General features: G+C 44.0%; 1 protein-coding gene across 3 annotated transcripts in view; it reads right to left on the reverse strand.

The window, feature by feature from the left end:
• Positions 1–24,538, reverse strand: part of NCAN (neurocan) — a 381,019-nt gene that overhangs the window by 7,134 nt on the left and 349,347 nt on the right. The gene's annotated exons all lie outside the window — the stretch shown is intronic.

A 24,538-nucleotide genomic window follows, 5' to 3' on the forward strand; every position in this document is an offset into this window, starting at 1 on the left:
AGCCAAGGCAATGTTTTGATATATGTTTTTAATTATTTTTAAAAATGAAGTACAGTATTTTTATATTATGAACTGTTTGACTTTCTATTTATCTCTATATTATTATATTATGATTCTTCAAAAGGTCTTTTGCTATTACCCTTGCGTTCTTTTGCTTATCTTTCACGACTGTTTGTTGTGCTCCTGGAGAGATCTTAACAGGACACCCACTCCTGGATCCTGAACTGTTGTGTATTTGTAGATAATTTGTCTAAAACTGGATTTATGTACAACCAGACCTTAGCAAGGGATTATAGCCTTTTCCATAACACGTCTTCTAAATTGTTCTTAGAATTGGTTGTCTCTAGGCATAGTTCACACTACACAGTATTTCTTTAGCAGAAGAGATTTTTCAGTGACCAGGTTTTTTGTTCCTTTATTTCATTTGCAAAGCACTTGTAAAATCCAACTCATTGCTGAAAACATTATTTGCCATATAGACCATAAAGTCATTAACACAGAATTTAATTTTCTTTTTGCTTTTCGGGTTGTGTTTTTCTATAATTATAACTTAAATAATAATAGTAATCATCGTCAATATTAGGTAATTTCATAGGTTTCCCTTAAAGTATTGATCTGTCTATCTATTTATCATCTAGTCTGGCTAGTTGTGATAGAGTAATGAAGTATAATAAACCTCTCCACCCTGTGTAATATCATTCACTATCCTCTTGACTAGAAGAAATGACTATAACGTGAGGATATGGTAAAAGGAGGACTGCTCTCAAATCTCAACAGGTTCTTCCTATCCATAGGTTTAACATAAAGTATAATCAGTTGTGTGTTCTGACAGGTCACCAAGATGTCTAGAAATTTGATGCCAGAATATGTGAAAGTAAAACATATATCAGAATTAAACCTACGGATAGGAATATACGAATAATCTGTGGAGGTTTGAGCACAGCCATCATCATCATCATAACACGCCTAAATCCTTGCCATTGTAGTCAATTCCTCAGTCTCAAGAGGATAGCGAGTAATACTATGCATGCGCAGAACACTGACAGCGATGTCATAGAAATGTGAAGTAAAGGGTTATCTCAAGAGACTGATGCACAAGAACAAGAGTTGAAGATACTGTAAGCGTTACTTTACTACAATTCTCTACCATGAGTACAACTTACCAGAATGGAATTACCTTATTTTATGCATATCAAGAACAGAACCATTAAGTGGCAAATGTTTTATGTGAACATTGTGCAATGTTACACCGTTGTTACCAACTGCTACTAAGTGGATCCCATGTTTTTCGCATACTACAGGTCATGTAATATTTAGGGCAAGCTAGTGGCCTGGCCCTGGCATTTGAAATCATAGAGGCCCATGTTGTCCCCATCCTCAAGAACCAGATGGAATATATTACTAATATTACCCTGGATGGAGGAAAGCAAGATTTCTTACATGATCTATATTTCTAATGATTCCCATGGCCTGCTGGGGTAAGTATAAGGGGAAAGTCAGCAACTTTGTGCTCCATGATAACTCTTAACAGTATGGGTGTCTTGAGAACACCAATTCTGTTAACAACGTAGCAGACAAGGTTGCCCACAAAGCCAGACTAGCCCTTCTGGCATTTGCCAGAATTGCCAGATAACCAGTCTGGCTCTGGGTCTGATATAGAGAACTCTAAAGTGGACACACAGTTTTAGATTACAGGATAGGCTAGAAAGGGATGCCTTCCGTGGCAAGCTGTGAGGGGATAACTTTTGACATCCTGTGTCGCAGCAAGTTTGGATATCAGATATGATCTAATCTACTATACTGATTTTGGTGTTTACCTTCCACAGTTCCCCCTATCTTATGATATATCGGTGAGATGAAATAGGACTTTAATACCAATGCTAATCATCACCATTACACCATAAGGAAAAAGAGGTTGGATCTTCCTGTATCCAAATACTTTGTGGAACACAATCACAAGGAGTGGCAGATCCGGCTCCCTATCATAGGTCATATACCGCCATCCAGATGGGGAGACAGTAAAGTATAAATATAGAACAAGGAGAGTTTCAGTGAATTTAAAAACTCCATACATTATAACTATATGGTCTCACAACTGATTTTAAAATTAATGGCTTAGCGTGAAATAAACAATTTGCCATGAATAGGGATGAGCGAACCAGAACTTCAAAGTTCGAGGTTAGTACTGAACAGTTAATGTCCGGTGCTAATTATAGAACACAGGTTTCTCCAAGATGTCCAATGCAATGTTGAGAGTACCAGGGGAAGTCTGTTGCTGACAGAGTGAATTTTCCAGGTCAAAACTTCAGGTAACCAATTGTTTTCAATGGGGTTAGGGTTCTGGTTCCCAAACCGAACTTTGTAATAAAGTTCAGGCTGGGTTTCAGAACCCTAACTTCCACGAGTTAGCTTATCCCTAGCGCTGAAGTCTTCCGCTTAATCTACTTGTTCTCTTTGTTATATACAGTGCTATGCAAAATGTTTAGGCAGGTGTTGTAAAAATGCTTGCAAAGTAAGAATGATGCCATAGATATAAATCATAATGGTTTATATGATCAATTAACCAAATGCAAAGTGAATGAACACAGGAGAAATCTGAATCAAAATTTGCCGTGACTTATTTTTCTTCAAAATAGCATCAATTCTTATAGGTACACTTGTACACATCTAACTACAGATCTGTGGATGTAGAATTGTGCAAATCCTTTTGGTTCTTCATGTAAGACAGATTTGATCAAAGGGAAATATAGAACACCTGGACAAGATAGCAAATACATATGTTGCCTACTTCTGATATTTCTCATTACATCTTTCTGAGGATGGGTGGATATTTTCCAAAAATTCATTTTTTACATCAACTGTTGACACTTTGTGTATGTTTATTTTGTGCTTGGGTCAGTGGACTTTACAATGGGATGTCCCCTTGTAATGTGGTTGCATGTGATTGAGGAAGTTAGGACTGATGGGGAGATGTATCCATCATGTATGGATATGGATGCCCTCTTTTCCTTCTGGCACACGTGTTGACCCACATGTAACCATGATGTGAGTGGCACCGGACCTGACACAGTAAGGCTACGTTCACATTTGCGTTGTGCGCCGCAGCGTCGGCGACGCAACGCACAACGCAAATGTGAACGCATGCACAACGCAGCGTTTTGTGACGCATGCATCCTTTTTTTGCTTGATTTTGGACGCACAAAAAATGCAACTTGCTGCGTCCTGTGCGCCCTGACGCGTGCGCCGCAGCGACGCATGCGTCACAAAACGCAAATGCAACGCATGTCCATGCGCCCCCATGTTAAATATAGGGGTGCATGACGCATGCGGCGACGCAGCGGCGCCCAACGCTGCGTCACACAACGCTAATGTGAATGTAGCCTAAATGATGTCATTAGACATTTGTTGAATGTCACAGTAGACCAGATTTGGGTGTTAGTTAGTAGTCCTCTTCCTGGAGAGAGCTACCTCCTAATGCACATTAGCTTACTGCAAGTTGCATTCTGATTGCACCATTTGATATTAGGATTTGTGGGATTATTATATATAGTTTTATGATAAGTATGTATACGAATTCTGGTGAGTGATACCTCTATTTAAAGCCGAGAAAAGCTTGTTCTCAGAGCTGAAATATTGGCATTGAATAAATCATTAGTTTCTCATCAAGATTTTATGGATGTGTTGATGTTTATGCATTATTGTCTATCTATCTATCTATCTATCTATCTATCTATCTATCTATCTATCCTTACATCTATCTATCTATCTATAGACAAAAAAAACTAAGGCAGCACACCAGTTTAGGGTGAAAAAATGAGGCTATTTAATTGCCCAAAATGGCGCGGTTTCGGCTCAGGATTGTGACCCTCTATCTATCTATCTATCTATCTATCTATCTATCTATCTATCTATCTATCTATCTAGCCTTCTATCTATTTTCTATCTATCTATCTATCTATCTATCCTTCTATCTATCTTTCTATCTATCTATCTCCTATCTATTTATCTATGCAAAAATCCACTCTTAAAATAGCCAGCTTGTTATACTCAAATTCGAGGAAACCAATCCCTAGCAGGTAGTAAAATTTACAACCAAATTTCCGCATAGCTCTGTTTTACAAGGTTGTACATTGAATTATCACACACATTATGTTTATATCCCTTCCAGCTTTCTATTTGTCTGTTCTTCACTGCTGTCTTCCACTAAATGGAGATCAGGTAGGTCACGTCATAAGGGGAGGGGAGGACACAGACATTTGGCTCAGCTGCTGACACTGGTAAAGTTTTACAGTAGGGAGCTGACTCTGCACAACCCTTGACTTACCGCTGACCGTACATTATTGTGATGACAGAGAACACCCTCATTTTACATCTGCTTCTTTATATAAATGCACATATGCAGATGTAGGATGTTACAGTCTACTACAGGGAACGTATTGCTCCATTCAGCTCCTCTCTGAGGCAGAAAGGAAGCTTTTCCTATTCTATGGTGCTGGTCAAATTAACATACATAGTTGGCTGATAACTTACATACTCAAGAAGAAGTGCAATGGTACTATGTGATTCAAGACGGGGAAGTAAATCAATATTTCTACAATCCACATCAAAAAGGCATATATAGGCATGTAGATAAGTAACTTGTGAACATAGGTTGTAAGAAACTTGTATGTATGAAATCAATATTATGCAATGGGGAACAGAATAAACTAGATGGGCATTTCCTGAAGGAAATACATGGTGCTTGAACAGCGCTGCCAGCTTTACAGCAGCACTTTTCACACACGGGAATGGGGGGACACTTAATTTTCCACACCCGGGACCGGGGCGCACTTACTTTTGCACACGGGGCCGGGGGCGCACTTACTTTTCCACACCCGGGACCGGGGCGCACTTACTTTTCCACACCCGGGACCGGGGCGCACTTACTTTTGCACACCTGGGACCGGGGCGCACTTACTTTTGCACACGGGGCCGGGGACGCACTTACTTTTGCACACGGGGCCGGGGGCGCACTTACTTTTGCACACGGGGCCGGGGGCGCACTTACTTTTGCACACGGGGCCAGGGGCGCACTTACTTTTGCACACGGGGCCGGGGGCGCACTTACTTTTGCACACGGGGCCGGGGGCGCACTTACTTTTGCACACGGGGCCGGGGGGCGCACTTTCTTTTGCACACGGGGCCGGGGGCGCACTTACTTTTGCACACGGGGCCGGGGGCGCACTTACTTTTGCACACGGGGCCGGGGGCGCGCTTACTTTTGCACACGGGGCCGGGGGCGCGCTTACTTTTGCACACGGGGCCGGGGCGCACTTACTTTTGCACACGGGGCCGGGGGCGCACATACTTTTGCACACGGGGCCGGGGGCGCACTTACTTTTGCACACGGGGCCGGGGGCGCACTTACTTTTGCACACGGGGCCGGGGGCGCACTTACTTTTGCACACGGGGCCGGGGGCGCACTTACTTTTGCACACGGGGCCGGGGGCGCACTTACTTTTGCACACGGGGCCGGGGGCGCACTTACTTTTGCACACGGGGCCGGGGCGCACTTACTTTTGCACACGGGGCCTGGGGCACACTTACTTTTGCACACGGGGCCGGGGCGCACTTACTTTTGCACACGGGGCCTGGGGCACACTTACTTTTGCACACAGGGCCGGGGCGCACTTACTTTTGCACACGGGGCCTGGGGCACACTTACTTTTGCACACGGGGCCGGGAGCGCACTTACTTTTGCACACGGGACGAGAGGGTGTCATAGTCACTTTATTCTGATGTTTGACTTTGATAAATGATCATGTCCTAAAATGGACACCGTACATTTGCAACATACATCTTTGGAAGGTCAAGTTGGGGGTAATGGAAAGTTCGCCATTATTTCCTATGGGAATTTTTTTTTTTTAAAATGCGATTTGTAAAAAAACTACATATCGGATCGACTATAAAAGTCATAGCACACCTGTCCCCACCGAGAGCTTCGAAACGCCGCCTGAACGGGGTCTCTGCGCCGAGCGGTTCGGGCCGCATTAATTGCGGAAAACGCAGAGAAGAATAATAACTAGATGGGCATTTCCTGAAGGAAATACATGGTGCTTGAACAGCGCTGCCAGCTGCCAATGAACCTCAGGAGCAAGTCTGGCATGCAGGGCCCTGCCCCTGGGTATCCAATTTGGCCCCTTGGTAGCCACTTTGATGTGCGGGGCCCCTGGTTAGCAACTTTGGCCCCTTGGTAGCCATTTCGGCATGCAGGAATCTTTGGTAGCCACTTTGGAGCACACAGCCTCTCGGTAGCCACTTTGGCCACATCCTCTTATATAAAGACATCACTCCTATATACAGACACCACTCCTATATACAGACACAACTCCTACATACAGACATCCCTCTATATACAGACAACACTACCATATACAGAGATCCCTCTATATACAGATACCACTCCTATATACAAACATACCCCTATATACAGACACCACTACAATATACATACATCTTTCTATATACAGACACCACTCCTATATACAGACATCCCACTATATACAGACATCCCCCTATATACAGACACCATTCCTATATACAGACATCTCTCCTATATACAGACATCCCTCTATATACAGACATCTCTCCCTTATACAGACATCTCTCCTATATACAGACATCCCCCTATATACAGACACCACTCCTATAAACAGACATCCCCCTATATACAGACACCACTTCTATAACAGAAGAAAAAAAAAAAAATGAGACAAAACCAGCTCACCTACTAGGCATTTGTTGTGGGGAAGCCCGGATGACGTGCAGTCTTCACGTGAGGCAATAGAACAAATAGAGGAGAAAATCCAGCTTCCAAAAATATCAAAATTTATTAAAGATAAAATCCAAAGTCCAATAACATGGTTCACAGGAGAAGAAATAGCAGCAAGCATGCTGCTATTTCTTCTCCTGTGAACCATGTTTTTGGACTTTGGATTTTATCTTTAATAAATTTTGATATTTTTGGAAGCTGGATTTTCTCCTCTATTTGTTCTACCACTTCTATATACAGACATCCCTCTATATACAGACACCACTCCTATATACAGACATCCCCCTATATACAGACACCACTCCTATAAACAGACATCCCCCTATATACAGACACCACTTCTATAACAGAAGAAAAAAAAAAAAATGAGACAAAACCAGCTCACCTACTAGGCATTTGTTGTGGGGAAGCCCGGATGACGTGCAGTCTTCACGTGAGGCAATAGAACAAATAGAGGAGAAAATCCAGCTTCCAAAAATATCAAAATTTATTAAAGATAAAATCCAAAGTCCAATAACATGGTTCACAGGAGAAGAAATAGCAGCAAGCATGCTGCTATTTCTTCTCCTGTGAACCATGTTTTTGGACTTTGGATTTTATCTTTAATAAATTTTGATATTTTTGGAAGCTGGATTTTCTCCTCTATTTGTTCTACCACTTCTATATACAGACATCCCTCTATATACAGACACCACTCCTATATACAGACATCTCTAATATATATAGACATCCCCCTGTATAGAGACACCACTCCTATATACAGACATCCCTCTATATACAGACACCACTCCTTTATAAAGACATCCCCCTATATACAGACACCACTTCTATATACAGACATCCCCCTATATACAGACACCACTCCTATATGCAGACATCCACCTATATACAGACATCCCTCTATATACAAACACCACTCCTATATACAGACATCCCTCTATATACAGACACCACTCCTATATACAGACATCCCTCTAAATACAGACACCACTCCTATATACAGACATCCCCCTATATACAGACACCACTCCTATATACAGACATCTCTCATATATACAAACATCCCCCTATATACAGACATCTCTCCTATATACAGACATCCGCCTATATACAGACATCTCTCCTATATACGGACATTCCTCTATATACAGACACCACTCCTATATACAGACATCCCCCTATATACAGACACCACTCCTATATACAGACATCCGCCTATATACAGACACCACTCCTATATACAGACATCTGTTATGATCCTAGTGGCAAGGATCGCAAGTTTGACTAGCTAAGTAACTAAACAGACGACCAGCTCTGGGAAGTGGTATCTGGATTGACCGCAACCTGATCCTATCCGCAAACAACTATAGGCAGCCGTGGAACGTTACCTGGAAATCCTAGACGTCTCTTCACGGCCTGAGAAACTACCTATTCCTAGAGGGAAAGTAAAGTCCTTACTTGCCTCAGAGAAATGACCCCAAAGATATAGAAAAGCCCCCCACAAATATTAACGGTGATTTAAGGGGAAAGCACAAACGCAGAGATGAAATAGATTTAGCAAATGAGGCCCGCTAACACTAGATAGCAGAAAATAGGAAGGGAGCTGTGCGGTCAATAGAAAACCCTAAGCAAAATATCCACGCAGAGATTGCTCAAGCCCCCGCACCAACTAACGGTGCGGGGGAAGCAACTCCGTACCCCAGAGCTTACCAGCAGCAAGAACTTACATATTAGCAAGCTGGACATACTCCTCTGTGGCCTACCTTCTAACACTCTCGCACCCCTCCAGTCCATCCTTAACTCTGCTGCCCGTCTAATTAATCTCTCTCCTCGCTACACTCCTGCTTCCCCTCTTTGCAAATCCCTTCACTGGCTCCCAATTTCTCAGCGTATCCAGTTTAAATTACTAACACTGACCTACAAAGCCATCCATAATCTTTCTCCTCCGTATATTTCCACACTAATCTCTCAATATCTTCCCTCACGTAATCTCCGGTCCTCCCAAGACCTCCTCCTTTCCTCCACGCTTATTCGCTCCTCACCCAATCGCATCCAAGACTTCTCCCGAATATCACCCATCCTCTGGAATTCAGTGCCCCAAAACATCCGGTTATCCACTACTTTTGGATCCTTCAAAAGAAACCTGAAAACCCATCTCTTTAAAGAAGCTTACAGCCTGTAAAGACTACACGGCCACCTCAACACCACTGGAGCTACTGCAACCCTTGGCCTACTGTCTCCTTCCCCACAATCCTGTAGATTGTAAGCCCGCAAGGGCAGGGTCCTCTTCCCGCTGTACCAGTCTGTCATTGTTAGTTTTGTTTACTGTAAGTGATATTTGTATTTTGATGTAACCCCTTCTCATGTACAACACCATGGAATTAATGGTGCTATATAAATAAACAATAATAATAATAATAATAAAACTCATCATACACTGAAATCATATTGCAGACTGATGAGCAAAAAATAATCAAACAGAAACTTAGCTTCTCCAGAAGAGACTGAAAACGAAGATAATCAGGGGAGATCAGAATAGCACTGAATACATAGACAGCCGGCAACAAGTGGAGGTGAAGCAGAGCTAAATAGGAAACTCCCTAGTGCATAACGAGGCAGCTGATCCAGCCACAGATCCGCAGGATAACAAACAAAGACACCAGGGGGAGCCTAAAAACAAAACTCACACAATACCACCTGTGACCACAAGAGGGAGCCCGAAAACAGAGTTCACAACAGTACCTCCCCCTTGAGGAGGGGTCACCGAACCCTCATCAAAAACCCCCAGGGCGATCAGGGTGAGCCACATGGAAGGCACGAACCAAATCAGCCGCATGAACATCAGAGGCGACAACCCAGGAATTATCCTCCTGACCATAGCCCTTTCACTTAACCAAATACTGAAGCCTCCGTCTAGAAATACGAGAATCCAAGATCTTCTCCACCACGTATTCCAATTCTCCCTCAACCAGCACAGGGGCAGGAGGCTCAACCGGAGGACCCACAGGCACCACATACCTCCGCAACAACGACCGATGAAACACATTATGAATAGCAAACGATGCTGGGAGGTCCAAACGAAATGACACAGGGTTAAGGACTTCCAAAATCTTATAAGGACCGATAAACAGAGGCTTGAACTTGGGAGAGGAGACCTTCATAGGAACAAAGCGAGAAGACAACCACTGTTATGACCCCAATGGCAGAGGGTCTCAGAAATAAATACCAAGTCTGCAAACACAAAAAACCAGCTCACAGGGCAGTGGTAACTGGGCTGACCGTATATCTAATCCTAGCACCACAAATAGCAGCAGCCGGGGAACGTGCCTACGTTGGTTCTAGACGTCTCGCGCCAGCCGGAGAACTAACTAACCCTAGAAGGGAAAAGATAGACCTTTCTTGCCTCCAGAGAAAAGACCCCAAAAGTTGGATACAAGCCCCCAACAAATAATAACGGTGAGGTAAGAAGAAAAGACAAACGTAAGAATGAACTAGGTATTTAGCAAAGAGAGGCCCACTGACTAATAGCAGAATATAGTAAGATGACTTATACGGTCAGCAAAAACCCTATCAAAATTTCCATGCTGGATATTCAAGAACCCCCGAACCGTCTAACGGCCCGGGGGGAGAATACCAGCCCCCTAGAGCTTCCAGCAAAATCAGGAATCACATTTAGTACAAGCTGGACAAAAAATAAGAGCAATACAAATAACCAAAAAACAAAGAAGCAGGACTTAGCTTAATTTTGCAAAAACCAGGACCAGCAGACAGGAGCAAACAGAAAGGACTGATTACAACGATGCCAGGCACCAGACTGAGAATTCAGGAAGTTCAAATAGCAACACCCCTGGACTAACGACCCAGGTGGGTGCCAAACTGAGGAAAGACAATCCCAGAGTCATATCACTAGTGACCACAAGAGGGAGCCAAAAAAGTCTAATTCACAACAGTACCCCCCCTTTAAGGAGGGGTCACCGAACCCTCACCAAGACCACCAGGGCGATCAGGATGAGCAGCGTGAAAGGCACGAACTAAATCGGCCGCATGCACATCAGAGGCAACCACCCAGGAATTATCCTCCTGACCATAGCCCTTCCACTTGACCAGATACTGAAGCCTCCGCCTGGAGAGACGAGAATCCAAGATCTTCTCCACCACGTACTCCAACTCGCCCTCAACCAACACCGTAGCAGGAGGCTCAACAGAAGGAACCACAGGTACAACGTACCGCCGCAACAAAGACCTATGGAACACGTTGTGAATGGCAAACGACACCGGAAGATCCAAGCGAAAGGACACAGGATTAAGGATTTCCAATATCTTGTAAGGACCGATGAAGCGAGGCTTAAATTTAGGAGAGGAGACCTTCATAGGAACAAATCGAGAAGACAGCCATACCAAATCCCCAACACGAAGTCGGGGACCCACACCGCGGCGGCGGTTGGCAAAACGCTGAGCCTTCTCCTGTGACAACTTCAAGTTGTCCACCACATGATTCCAAATCTGCTGCAACCTATCCACCACAGAATCTACCCCAGGACAGTCAGAAGGCTCCACATGTCCCGAGGAAAAACGAGGATGGAAACCAGAGTTGCAGAAAAATGGCGAAACCAAAGTAGCGGAACTAGCCCGATTATTAAGGGCGAACTCAGCCAACGGCAAGAAGGTCACCCAATCATCCTGATCTGCAGAAACAAAACACCTCAAATAAGCCTCCAGAGTCTGATTAGTTCGCTCCGTTTGTCCATTAGTCTGAGGATGAAAGGCAGACGAAAACGACAAATCAATGCCCATCTTAGCACAAAAGGATCGCCAGAACCTGGAAACAAACTGGGATCCTCTGTCAGACACGATATTCTCAGGAATGCCGTGTAAACGAACCACATTCTGAAAGAACAAAGGAACCAGATCGGAAGAGGAAGGCAGCTTAGGCAAAGATACCAAATGGACCATCTTGGAAAAGCGATCACATACCACCCAGATGACAGACATGCCCTGAGACACCGGAAGATCTGAAATGAAATCCATGGATATGTGTGTCCAAGGCCTCTTCGGGACAGGCAAGGGCAAGAGCAACCCGCTGGCACGAGAACAGCAAGGCTTAGCTCGAGCACAAGTCCCACAGGACTGCACAAATGACTGCACATCCCGTGACAAGGAAGGCCACCAAAAGGACCTAGCCACCAAATCTCTGGTGCCAAAAATTCCCGGATGCCCTGCCAACACCGAGGAATGAATCTCGGAAATGACTCTGCTGGTCCACTTATCAGGAACAATCAGTCTGTCAGGTGGACAAGAGTCAGGTATACCAGCCTGAAATCTCTGCAACACACGTCGTAAATCCGGAGAAATGGCTGACAAGATTACTCCCTCTTTAAGAATACCAACTGGTTCTGCGACTCCAGGAGAGTCAGGCACAAAGCTCCTTGAAAGAGCATCAGCCTTCACATTCTTTGAACCTGGTAAATACGAGACCACAAAGTCAAAACGGGAGAAAAACAATGACCAACGGGCCTGTCTAGGATTCAGGCGTTTAGCAGACTCGAGATACATCAGATTTTTGTGATCAGTCAAGACCACCACACGATGCTTAGCACCCTCGAGCCAATGACGCCACTCCTCAAATGCCCACTTCATGGCCAGCAACTCCCGATTGCCAACATCATAATTCCGCTCAGCAGGCGAAAACTTCCTAGAGAAAAAAGCACATGGTCTCATTACAGAGCAACCAGGGCCTCTCTGCGACAAAACAGCCCCTGCCCCAATCTCAGAAGCATCCACTTCAACCTGAAAGGGAAGTGAGACATCAGGCTGGCACAAAACAGGCGCCGAAGTAAACCGGCGCTTCAACTCTTGGAAAGCTTCCACGGCTGCAGGAGCCCAGTTAGCAACATCAGAACCTTTCTTGGTCATATCCGTCAAAGGTTTAACAACGCTAGAAAAATTAGCGATAAAACGACGGTAGAAGTTAGCAAAACCCAAGAACTTCTGAAGACTCTTAACTGACGTGGGTTGAGTCCAATCATGAATAGCTCGGACCTTGACTGGGTCCATCTCCACCGCAGAAGGGGAAAAAATAAAACCCAAAAAGGGAATCTTCTGTACTCCAAAGAGACACTTTGAGCCCTTAACAAACAAAGCATTCTCACGCAAGACCTGAAACACCATCCTGACCTGCTCTACATGCGAGTCCCAATCATCAGAAAAAAACAGAATATCATCCAGATAAACAATCATAAATTTATCCAGATACTTCCGGAAAATATCATGCATAAAGGACTGAAACACTGAAGGAGCATTAGAGAGCCCAAAAGGCATCACCAAGTACTCAAAATGACCTTCGGGCGTATTAAATGCAGTTTTCCATTCATCTCCTTGCTTAATGCGCACAAGGTTGTACGCACCACGAAGATCTATCTTGGTGAACCACTTGGCACCTTTAATCCGGGCAAACAAGTCCGACAACAGAGGCAAAGGATACTGAAATTTAACCGTGATTTTATTCAGAAGCCGATAGTCAATACAAGGTCTCATAGATCCGTCCTTCTTGGCCACAAAAAAGAATCCTGCACCAAGAGGGGAAGAGGATGGACGGATATGCCCCTTCTCCAGAGATTCCTTGATATACGAACGCATTGCAGTATGCTCAGGTACAGACAGATTAAATAATCTTCCCTTAGGAAATTTACTACCTGGAATCAAATCTATAGCGCAGTCACAGTCCCTATGAGGAGGCAGAGCACTGGACCTGGACTCGCTGAATACATCCTGAAAATCAGACAAATACTCAGGAACTTCCGAAGGAGTAGAGGAAGCAATAGACACCGGCGGGGAATCATCATGAATTCCCTGACAGCCCCAACTTGACACAGACATTGCCTTCCAATCCAAGACTGGATTATGGGTCTGTAACCATGGCAGACCCAAAATGACCAAATCATGCATTTTATGCAGAACAAGAAAACGAATCACCTCCCGATGTTCAGGAGTCATGCACATGGTTACCTGTGTCCAAAACTGCGGTTTATTTTCCGCCAATGGCGTAGCATCAATACCTCTAAGAGGGATAGGATTTACCAACGGCTCAAGAACAAAACCACAGCGCTTGGCAAATGACAGATCCATAAGACTCAGGGCAGCACCTGAATCCACAAACGCCATAACAGGGTAGGAAGACAATGAGCAAATTAAAGTCACAGACAAAATAAATTTAGGTTGCAAATTACCAATGGCGACAGGACTAACAACCCTTGTTAGGCGTTTAGAGCATGCTGATATAACATGTGTAGAATCACCACAGTAAAAACACAACCCATTCTGACGTCTATGATTTTTCCGTTCATTTCTAGTCTGAATTCTACCACATTGCATTAAATCAGGTGTTTGTTCAGACAACACCACAAGAGGACTAGCGGCTTTGCGCTCCCGCAAACGCCGGTCAATTTGAATAGCCAGCGCCATGGAATCATTCAGACTTGTAGGAATGGAGAAACCCACCATCACTTTCTTAATGGCTTCAGAAAGGCCATTTCTGAAATTTGCGGCCAGAGCACACTCATTCCACTGAGTAAGCACGGACCATTTCCGAAATTTTTGGCAATACACTTCAGCTTCATCCTGGCCCTGAGAAATAGCCAGCAAGGCTTTTTCTGCCTGAATTTCAAGATTGGGTTCCTCGTAAAGCAATCCGAGCGCCAGAAAAAACGCATCAATATTTGCCAATGCCGGATCTCCTGGCGCTAGCGAGAAGGCCCAATCCTGAGGGTCGCCCCGTAAGAAAGAGATAACAATTTTAACTTGCTGAGCTGAGTCTCCAGATGAACGGGGTCTCAGAGATAGAAACAATTTACAATTATTCCTGAAATTCCTAAACTTAAATCGGTCTCCAGAGAACAGTTCAGGAATAGGTATTTTAGGTTCAGACATAGGACTACTGGTAACAAAATCTTGTATGCCCTGCACACGAGCAGCAAGCTGGTCCACACTTGTAATCAAGGTCTGGACATTCATGTCTGCAGCAAGCTCAAGCCACTCAGAGGTAAAGGGGAGGAAGAAAGACAGGAAAAAAAAAAAAACTCAGAATTTCCTTTCTTATTATCCCACTTCTGCAATGCATAAACATTCAACTTTGGCCTGGCATACTGTTATGACCCCAATGGCAGAGGGTCTCAGAAATAAATACCAAGTCTGCAAACACAAAAAACCAGCTCATAGGGCAGTGGTAACTGGGCTGACCGTATATCTAATCCTAGCACCACAAATAGCAGCAGCCGGGGAACGTGCCTACGTTGGTTCTAGACGTCTCGCGCCAGCCGGAGAACTAACTAACCCTAGAAGGGAAAAGATAGACCTTTCTTGCCTCCAGAGAAAAGACCCCAAAAGTTGGATACAAGCCCCCAACAAATAATAACGGTGAGGTAAGAAGAAAAGACAAACGTAAGAATGAACTAGGTATTTAGCAAAGAGAGGCCCACTGACTAATAGCAGAATATAGTAAGATGACTTATACGGTCAGCAAAAACCCTATCAAAATTTCCACGCTGGATATTCAAGAACCCCCGAACCGTCTAACGGCCCGGGGGGAGAATACCAGCCCCCTAGAGCTTCCAGCAAAATCAGGAATCACACTTAGTACAAGCTGGACAAAAAATAAGAGCAATACAAATAACCAAAAAACAAAGAAGCAGGACTTAGCTTAATTTTGCAAAAACCAGGACCAGCAGACAGGAGCAAACAGAAAGGACTGATTACAACGATGCCAGGCACCAGACTGAGAATTCAGGAAGTTCAAATAGCAACACCCCTGGACTAACGACCCAGGTGGGTGCCAAACTGAGGAAAGACAATCCCAGAGTCATATCTCTAGTGACCACAAGAGGGAGCCAAAAAAGTCTAATTCACAACAAACCACACCAAGTCCCCAACGCGAAGTCGGGGACCCACACAGCGACGGCGGTTGGCAAAGCGCTGAGCCTTCTCTTGTAACAGCTTCAAATTGTCCACCACATGATCCCAAATCTGATGAAGATCCACTCCAGGACAGTCAGAAGGCTCCACGTGACCCGAGGAAAAACGAGGATGAAACCCCGAATTACAAAAAAAAGGCGAAACCAAAGTAGCAGAACTAGCCCGATTATTAAGTGCAAATTCGGCCAATGGCAAAAAAGCCACCCAGTCGTCCTGATCAGCAGAAACAAAACATCTTAAATAGGTTTCCAAGGTCTGATTAGTTCGCTCGGTCTGGCCATTCGTCTGAGGATGGAAGGCCGATGAAAAAGACAAATCAATGCCCATCTTAGCACAAAAGGTCCGCCAAAATCTAGACACAAACTGGGATCCTCTGTCGGAAACAATATTCTCAGGGATCCCGTGCAAACGAACCACATTTTGAAAAAACAGCGGAACCAACTCGGAGGAGGAAGGCAACTTAGGCAAGGGCACCAAATGGACCATCTTAGAAAAACGATCACACACCACCCAGATGACAGACATTCTCTGAGAGACAGGGAGATCTGAAATAAAATCCACGGAAATGTGCGTCCAAAGGCTCTTCGGGACAGGCAAAGGTAACAGCAAACCACTGGCACGAGAACAGCAAGGCTTAGCCCGAGCACAAATTCCACAAGACTGCACAAAGGAACGCACATCCCGCGACAAGGAAGGCCACCAAAAGGACCTGGCCACCAAATCTCTGGTACCAAATATTCCAGGATGGCCTGCCAACACCGAAGAATGAACCTCGGAAATAACTCTGTTGGTCCATCTATCTGGGACAAACAGTCTCTCCGATGGACAACGGTCAGGTCTATCCGCCTGAAACTCCTGCAGCACTCGTCGCAAATCTGGGGAGATGGCAGACAAAATCACCCCTTCTCTGAGGATACCAGCCGGCTCAGAATCTCTAGGAGAGTCAGGCACAAAACTCCTAGAAAGAGCATCAGCCTTCACATTCTTCGAACCAGGCAGTTACGAGACCACGAAATCAAAACGAGAGAAAAACAACGACCAACGAGCCTGGCTAGGATTCAGCCGCTTGGCCGACTCGAGATAAATCAGATTTTTGTGATCAGTCAAGACCACCACACGATGCTTAGCTCCCTCGAGCCAATGTCGCCACTCCTCAAATGCCCACTTCATAGCCAACAACTCCCGATTACCGACATCATAATTCCGCTCGGCGGGCGAAAACTTTCTTGAAAAGAAAGCACATGGCTTCATCACAGAGCCATCAGAGCTTCTCTGTGACAAAACAGCCCCCGCTCCAATCTCAGAAGCATCAACCTCGACCTGGAAAGGAAGAGAGACATCTGGCTGACATAAGACCGGAGCGGAGGAAAACCGGCGCTTCAGCTCCCGAAAGGCCTCCACAGCCGCAGGAGACCAATTAGTAACATCAGAACCCTTCTTGGTCAAATCCGTCAAAGGCTTAACAACACCAGAAAAATTAGCGATGAAGCGACGGTAAAAATTAGCAAAACCCAAGAACTTCTGAAGACTCTTAACAGATGTAGGCTGAGTCCAGTCATGAATAGCCTGAACCTTGACTGGGTCCATCTCAATAGTAGAAGGGGAAAAAATGAAACCCAAAAAAGAAACCTTCTGGACTCCAAAAAGACATTTTGAGCCCTTCACAAATAAAGCATTGGCACACAGGACCTGAAACACCATCCTGACCTGTTTAACATGGGACTCCCAATCATCAGAAAAAAACAGAATATCATCCAGATACACAATCATAAATTTATCCAGATACTCGCGGAAGATGTCGTGCATGAAGGACTGAAAGACAGAAGGAGCGTTAGAAAGTCCAAAAGGCATCACCAAGTACTCGAAATGGCCTTCGGGCGTATTAAATGCAGTTTTCCATTCATCACCCTGCTTAATACGCACAAGGTTATACGCACCACGAAGATCTATCTTGGTGAACCAACTAGACCCCCTAATGCGAGCAAACAGATCAGATAACAATGGCAAAGGATACTGAAATTTGACCGTGATTTTATTTAGAAGGCGATAATCAATACAAGGTCTCAGGGAACCATCCTTCTTAGCCACAAAAAAGAATCCCGCACCCAGAGGGGAGGAGGAGGGGCGAATAAGTCCTTTCTCCAAAGACTCCTTTATATAACTCCGCATAGCAGCATGCTCCAGCACTGACAAATTGAAAAGTCGTCCCTTAGGAAACTTACTACCAGGAATCAAATTTATAGCACAATCACAATCCCTATGAGGAGGTAGAGAACTGAGTTTGGGCTCATCAAATACATCCTGGTAGTCCGACAAAAACGCAGGGACTTCAGAAGGAGTGGATGAAGCAATTGACACCACAGGAGCGTCGCCATGAATTCCCTGGCAACCCCAACTTGACACAGACATTGCTTTCCAATCCAGGACTGGATTATGAGTCTGCAACCATGGCAGACCCAACACGACAACATCATGCAAATTATGCAGAACAAGAAAGCGAATCACCTCCTGATGAACAGGAGTCATGCACATGGTCACTTGCGTCCAGTACTGAGGTTTATTCATAGCCAATGGTGTAGCATCAATACCCCTTAGTGGAATAGGGAATTTTAAAGGCTCCAAAACAAAACCACAGCGCCGGGCAAATGACAAATCCATCAGGCTCAGGGCAGCACCTGAATCTACAAAAGCCATAACCGGGTAAGATGACAGGGAACAAATCAGGGTAACAGACAAAATGAACTTAGGCTGTAAAGTACCGATGGTGACAGATTTATCAATCTTTTTTGTGCGCTTAGAGCATGCTGAGATAACATGAGCTGAGTCACCACAATAAAAGCACAACCCATTTTGCCGCCTATAATTTTGCCGTTCACTTCTGGTCAGAATTCTATCACATTGCATAGACTCAGGTGTCTGTTCAGAAGACACCGCCAAATGGTGCGCAGGTTTGCGCTCCCGCAAACGCCAATCAATCTGAATGGCCAGAGTCATTGACTCATTCAGACCTGCAGGCGTAGGGAACCCCACCATGACATTCTTAATGGCTTCAGAAAGACCCTTTCTGAAATTTGCAGCCAGGGCACACTCATTCCATTGAGTAAGCACCGACCATTTCCGAAATTTCTGGCAATACACCTCTGCTTCATCTTGCCCCTGAGAGAGGGCCAACAAAGCTTTTTCAGCCTGGTTCTCAAGATTAGGTTCCTCATAGAGCAATCCAAGTGCCAGAAAAAACGCATCCACACTGAGCAATGCAGGATCCCCTGGCGCCAATGCGAAGGCCCAATCTTGAGGGTCGCCGCGCAAGAAAGAAATAATAATCTTAACTTGCTGAACGGAATCACCAGAGGAACGAGGTTTCAAAGAAAGAAACAATTTGCAATTGTTCGTAAAATTCAGGAACCTAGATCTATCTCCAGAAAACAACTCCGGAATAGGTATTCTAGGCTCTGACATAGGACTGTAAACAACAAAATCCTGAATACTTTGTACCCTTGCAGCAAGATGATCTACACTGGAGGCCAAACTCTGGATATCCATGTCAGCAGCTGAACTCAGAGCCACACCAAGATTAAGAGGAGGAGAGAAGCTAGACACACAGCAGCTAGACACACGGCAGCAAAAAAAAATAAAAAATTCCTCAAGGCTTCTCTTCTCCTGCTTCTGCCATGCAATTAACACTTTATGGGCCGGCTGTACTGTTATGATCCTAGTGGCAAGGATCGCAAGTTTGACTAGCTAAGTAACTAAACAGATGACCAGCTCTGGGAAGTGGTATCTGGATTGACCGCAACCTGATCCTATCCGCAAACAACTATAGGCAGCCGTGGAACGTTACCTGGAAATCCTAGACGTCTCTTCACGGCCTGAGAAACTACCTATTCCTAGAGGGAAAGTAAAGTCCTTACTTGCCTCAGAGAAATGACCCCAAAGATATAGAAAAGCCCCCCACAAATATTAACAGTGAGTTAAGGGGAAAGCACAAACGCAGAGATGAAATAGATTTAGCAAATGAGGCCCGCTAACACTAGATAGCAGAAAATAGGAAGGGAGCTGTGCGGTCAATAGAAAACCCTAAGCAAAATATCCACGCAGAGATTGCTCGAGCCCCCGTACCAACTAACGGTGCGGGGGAAGCAACTCCGTACCCCAGAGCTTACCAGCAGCAAGAACTCACATATTAGCAAGCTGGACTAAACTCATCATACACTGAAATCATATTGCAGACTGATGAGCAAAAAATAATCAAACAGAAACTTAGCTTCTCCAGAAGAGACTGAAAACGAAGATAATCAGGGGAGATCAGAATAGCACTGAATACATAGACAGCCGGCAACAATTGGAGGTGAAGCAGAGCTAAATAGGAAACTCCCTAGTGCATAACGAGGCAGCTAATCCAGCCACAGATCCGCAGGATAACAAACAAAGCCACCAGGGGGAGCCTAAAAACAAAACTCACACAATACCACCTGTGACCACAAGAGGGAGCCCGAAAACAGAGTTCACAACACACATCCCTCTATATACAGACACCACTCCTATATACAGACATCCCTCTGTATACAGACACCACTCCTATATACAGACATCCCTCTATATACAGACACCACTCCTATATACAGACATCCCTCTATATACAGACACCACTCCTATATAAAGACATCCCTCTATATACAGACATCTCTCCTATATACAGACATCCCTCTATATACAGACACCACTCCTATATACAGACACCACTCCTATATACAGACATCCCTCTATATACAGACATCTCTCCTATATACAGACATCCCTCTATATACAGACACCACTCCTATATACAGACATCCCTGTATATACAGACACCACTCCTATATACAGACATTCCTCTATATACAGACACCACTCCTATATACAGACATCCCTCTATATACAGACACCACTCCTATATACAGACATCCCTCTATATACAGACACCACTCCTATATACAGACATCCCTCTATATACAGACACCATTCCTATATATAGACATCCCTATATATACAGACACCACTCCTATATACAGATATCCCTCTATATACAGATATATCTCCTATATTCAGACATCCCGTATATAGAGACACCACTCCTATATACTGACATCCCCCTATATACAGACACCACTCCTATATACAGACATCCCCCTATATACAGACACCACTCCTATATACAGACATCCCTCTATATACAGACATCTCTCGTATATTCAGACATCCCCCTATATACAGACACCACTCCTATATACAGACATCCCTCTGTATACAGACACCACTCCTATATACAGACATCCCTCTATATACAGACAACACTCCTATATACAGACCTCCCTCTATATACAGACACCACTCCTATATACAGACATCCCTCTATATACATAAATGTCTCCTATATACAGACATCCCTCTATATACAGACACCAATCCTGTATACAGACACCACTCCTATATACAGAAATCCCTCTATATACAGACATCTCTCCTATATACAGACATCCCTCTATATACAGACACCACTCCTATATTCAGACATCCCCCTATATACAGACACCACTCCTATATACAGACATCCCTCTATATACAGACACCACTCCTATATACAGACATCCCTCTATATACAGACACCACTCCTATATACAGACATCCCCCTATATACAGACACCACTCCTATATACAGACATCCCCCTATATACAGACACCGCTCCTATATACAGACATCCCTCTGTATACAGACATCACTCCTATATACAGACATCCATCTATATACAGACACCACTCCTATATACAGACATCCCTCTATATACAGACATATCTCCTATATTCAGACATCCCCCTATATAGAGACACCCCACTCCTATATACAGACATCCCCCTATATACAGACACCACTCCTATATACAGACATCCCCCTATATACAGACACCACTCCTATATACAGACATCCCTCTATATACAGACATCTCTCCTATATTCAGACATCCCCCTATATACAGACACCACTCCTATATACAGATATCCCTCTATATACAGACATCTCTCCTATATTCAGACATCCCCCTATATAGAGACACCACTCCTATATACAGGCATCCCCCTATATACAGACACCACTCCTATATACAGAAATACCTCTATATACAGACACCACTCCTATATACAGACATCTCCCTATATACAGACACCACTCCTATATACAGACATCCCTCTATATACAGACATCTCTCCTATATTCAGACATCCCCCTATATAGAGACACCACTCCTATATACAGACATCCCCCTATATACAGACACCACTCCTATATACAGACATCCCCCCTATATACAGACACCACTCCTATAAACAGACATCCCTCTATATACAGACACCACTCCTATATACAGACATCTCTCCTATATACAAACATCCCCCTATATACAGACATCCCTCTATATACAGACACCACTCCTATATACAGACATCTCTCCTATATACAGACATCCCCCTATATACAGACATCTCTCCTATATATGGACATTCCTCTATATACAGACACCACTCCTATATACAGACATCCCTCTATATACAGACACCACTCCTATATGCAGACATCCCTCTATATACAGACACCACTCCTATATAGACAGACATCCATCTATATAGATACCACTCCTATATACAGACATCCCTCTATATACAGACACCACTCCTATATACAGACATCCCTCTGTATACAGACACCACTCCTATATACAGACATCCCTCTATATAGACACCACTCCTATATACAGACATCCCTCTATATACAGACACCACTCCTATATACAGACATCCCTCTATATACAGACATCTCTCCTATATACAGACATCCCTGTATATATACAGACACCACTCCTATATACAGACACCACACCTATATACAGACATCCCCCTATATACAGACACCACTCCTATATACTGACATCCCTCTATATACAGACACCACTCCTATATACAGACATCCCTCTGTATATAGACACCACTCCTATATACAGACAACCCTCTATATACAGACACCACTCCTATATACAGACATCCCTCTATATACAGACACCACTCCTATATACAGACATCCCTCTATATACAGACATCTCTCCTATATACAGACATCCCTCTATATACAGACACCACTCCTATATACAGACACCACTCCTATATACAGACATCCCTCTATATACAGACATCTCTCCTATATACAGACATCCCTCTGTATACAGACACCACTCCTATATACAGACATCCCCCTATATACAGACACCACTCCTATATACAGACATCCCTCTATATACAGACACCACTCCTATATACAGACATCCCTCTATATACAGACACCACTCCTTTATATAGACATCCCTCTATATACAGACACCACTCCTATATAAAGACATTCCCCTATATACAGACACCACTGCTATATACAGACATCCCCCTTTATACAGACACCACTCCTATATAAAGACATCCCTCTGTATACAGACACCACTCCTATATACAGACATCCCTTATATACAGACACCACTCCTATATACAGACATCCCTCTATATACAGACATATCTCCTATATTCAGACATCCCCTATATAGAGACACCACTCCTATATACAGACATCCCCCTATATACAGACACCACTCCTATATACAGACATCCCCCTATATACAGACACCACTCCTATACACAGACATCCCTCTATATACAGACATCTCTCCTATATTCAGACATCCCCCTATATACAGACACCACTCCTATATACAGATATCCCTCTATATACAGACATCTCTCCTATATTCAGACATCCCCCTATATAGAGACACCACTCCTATATACAGACATCCCTCTATATACAGACACCACTTCTATATACAGAAATCCCTCTATATACAGACACCACTCCTATATACAGACATCCCCCTATATACAGACACCACTCCTATATACAGACATCCCTCTATATACAGACACCACTCCTATATACAGACATCCCTCTATATACAGACACCACTCCTATATACAGACATCCCTCTATATACAGACACCACTCCTATATACAGACATCCCTCTATATACAGACACCACGCCTATATATAGACATCCCTCTGTATACAGACACCACTCCTATATAAAGACATTCCCCTATATACAGACACCACTGCTATATACAGACATCCCCCTATATACAGACACCACTCCTATATACAGACATCCCTCTGTATACAGACACCACTCCTATATACAGACATCCCTTATATACAGACACCACTCCTATATACAGACATACCTCTATATACAGACATATCTCCTATATTCAGACATCCCCCTATATAGAGACACCACTCCTATATACAGACATCCCCCTATATACAGACACCACTCCTATATACAGACATCCCCCTATATACAGACACCACTCCTATATACAGACATCCCTCTATATACAGACATCTCTCCTATATTCAGACATCCCCCTATATAGAGACACCACTCCTATATACAGACATCCCCCTATATACAGACACCACTTCTATATACAGAAATCCCTCTATATACAGACACCACTCCTATATACAGACATCCCCCTATATACAGACACCACTCCTATATACAGACATCCCTCTATATACAGACACCACTCCTATATACAGACATCCCTCTATATACAGACACCACTCCTATATACAGACATCCCTCTATATACAGACACCACTCCTATATACAGACATCCCT

Source organism: Ranitomeya variabilis, chromosome 1 (assembly GCF_051348905.1).
Source record: "Ranitomeya variabilis isolate aRanVar5 chromosome 1, aRanVar5.hap1, whole genome shotgun sequence".
In the NCBI taxonomy this organism is placed as follows: Eukaryota; Metazoa; Chordata; class Amphibia; order Anura; family Dendrobatidae; genus Ranitomeya; species Ranitomeya variabilis.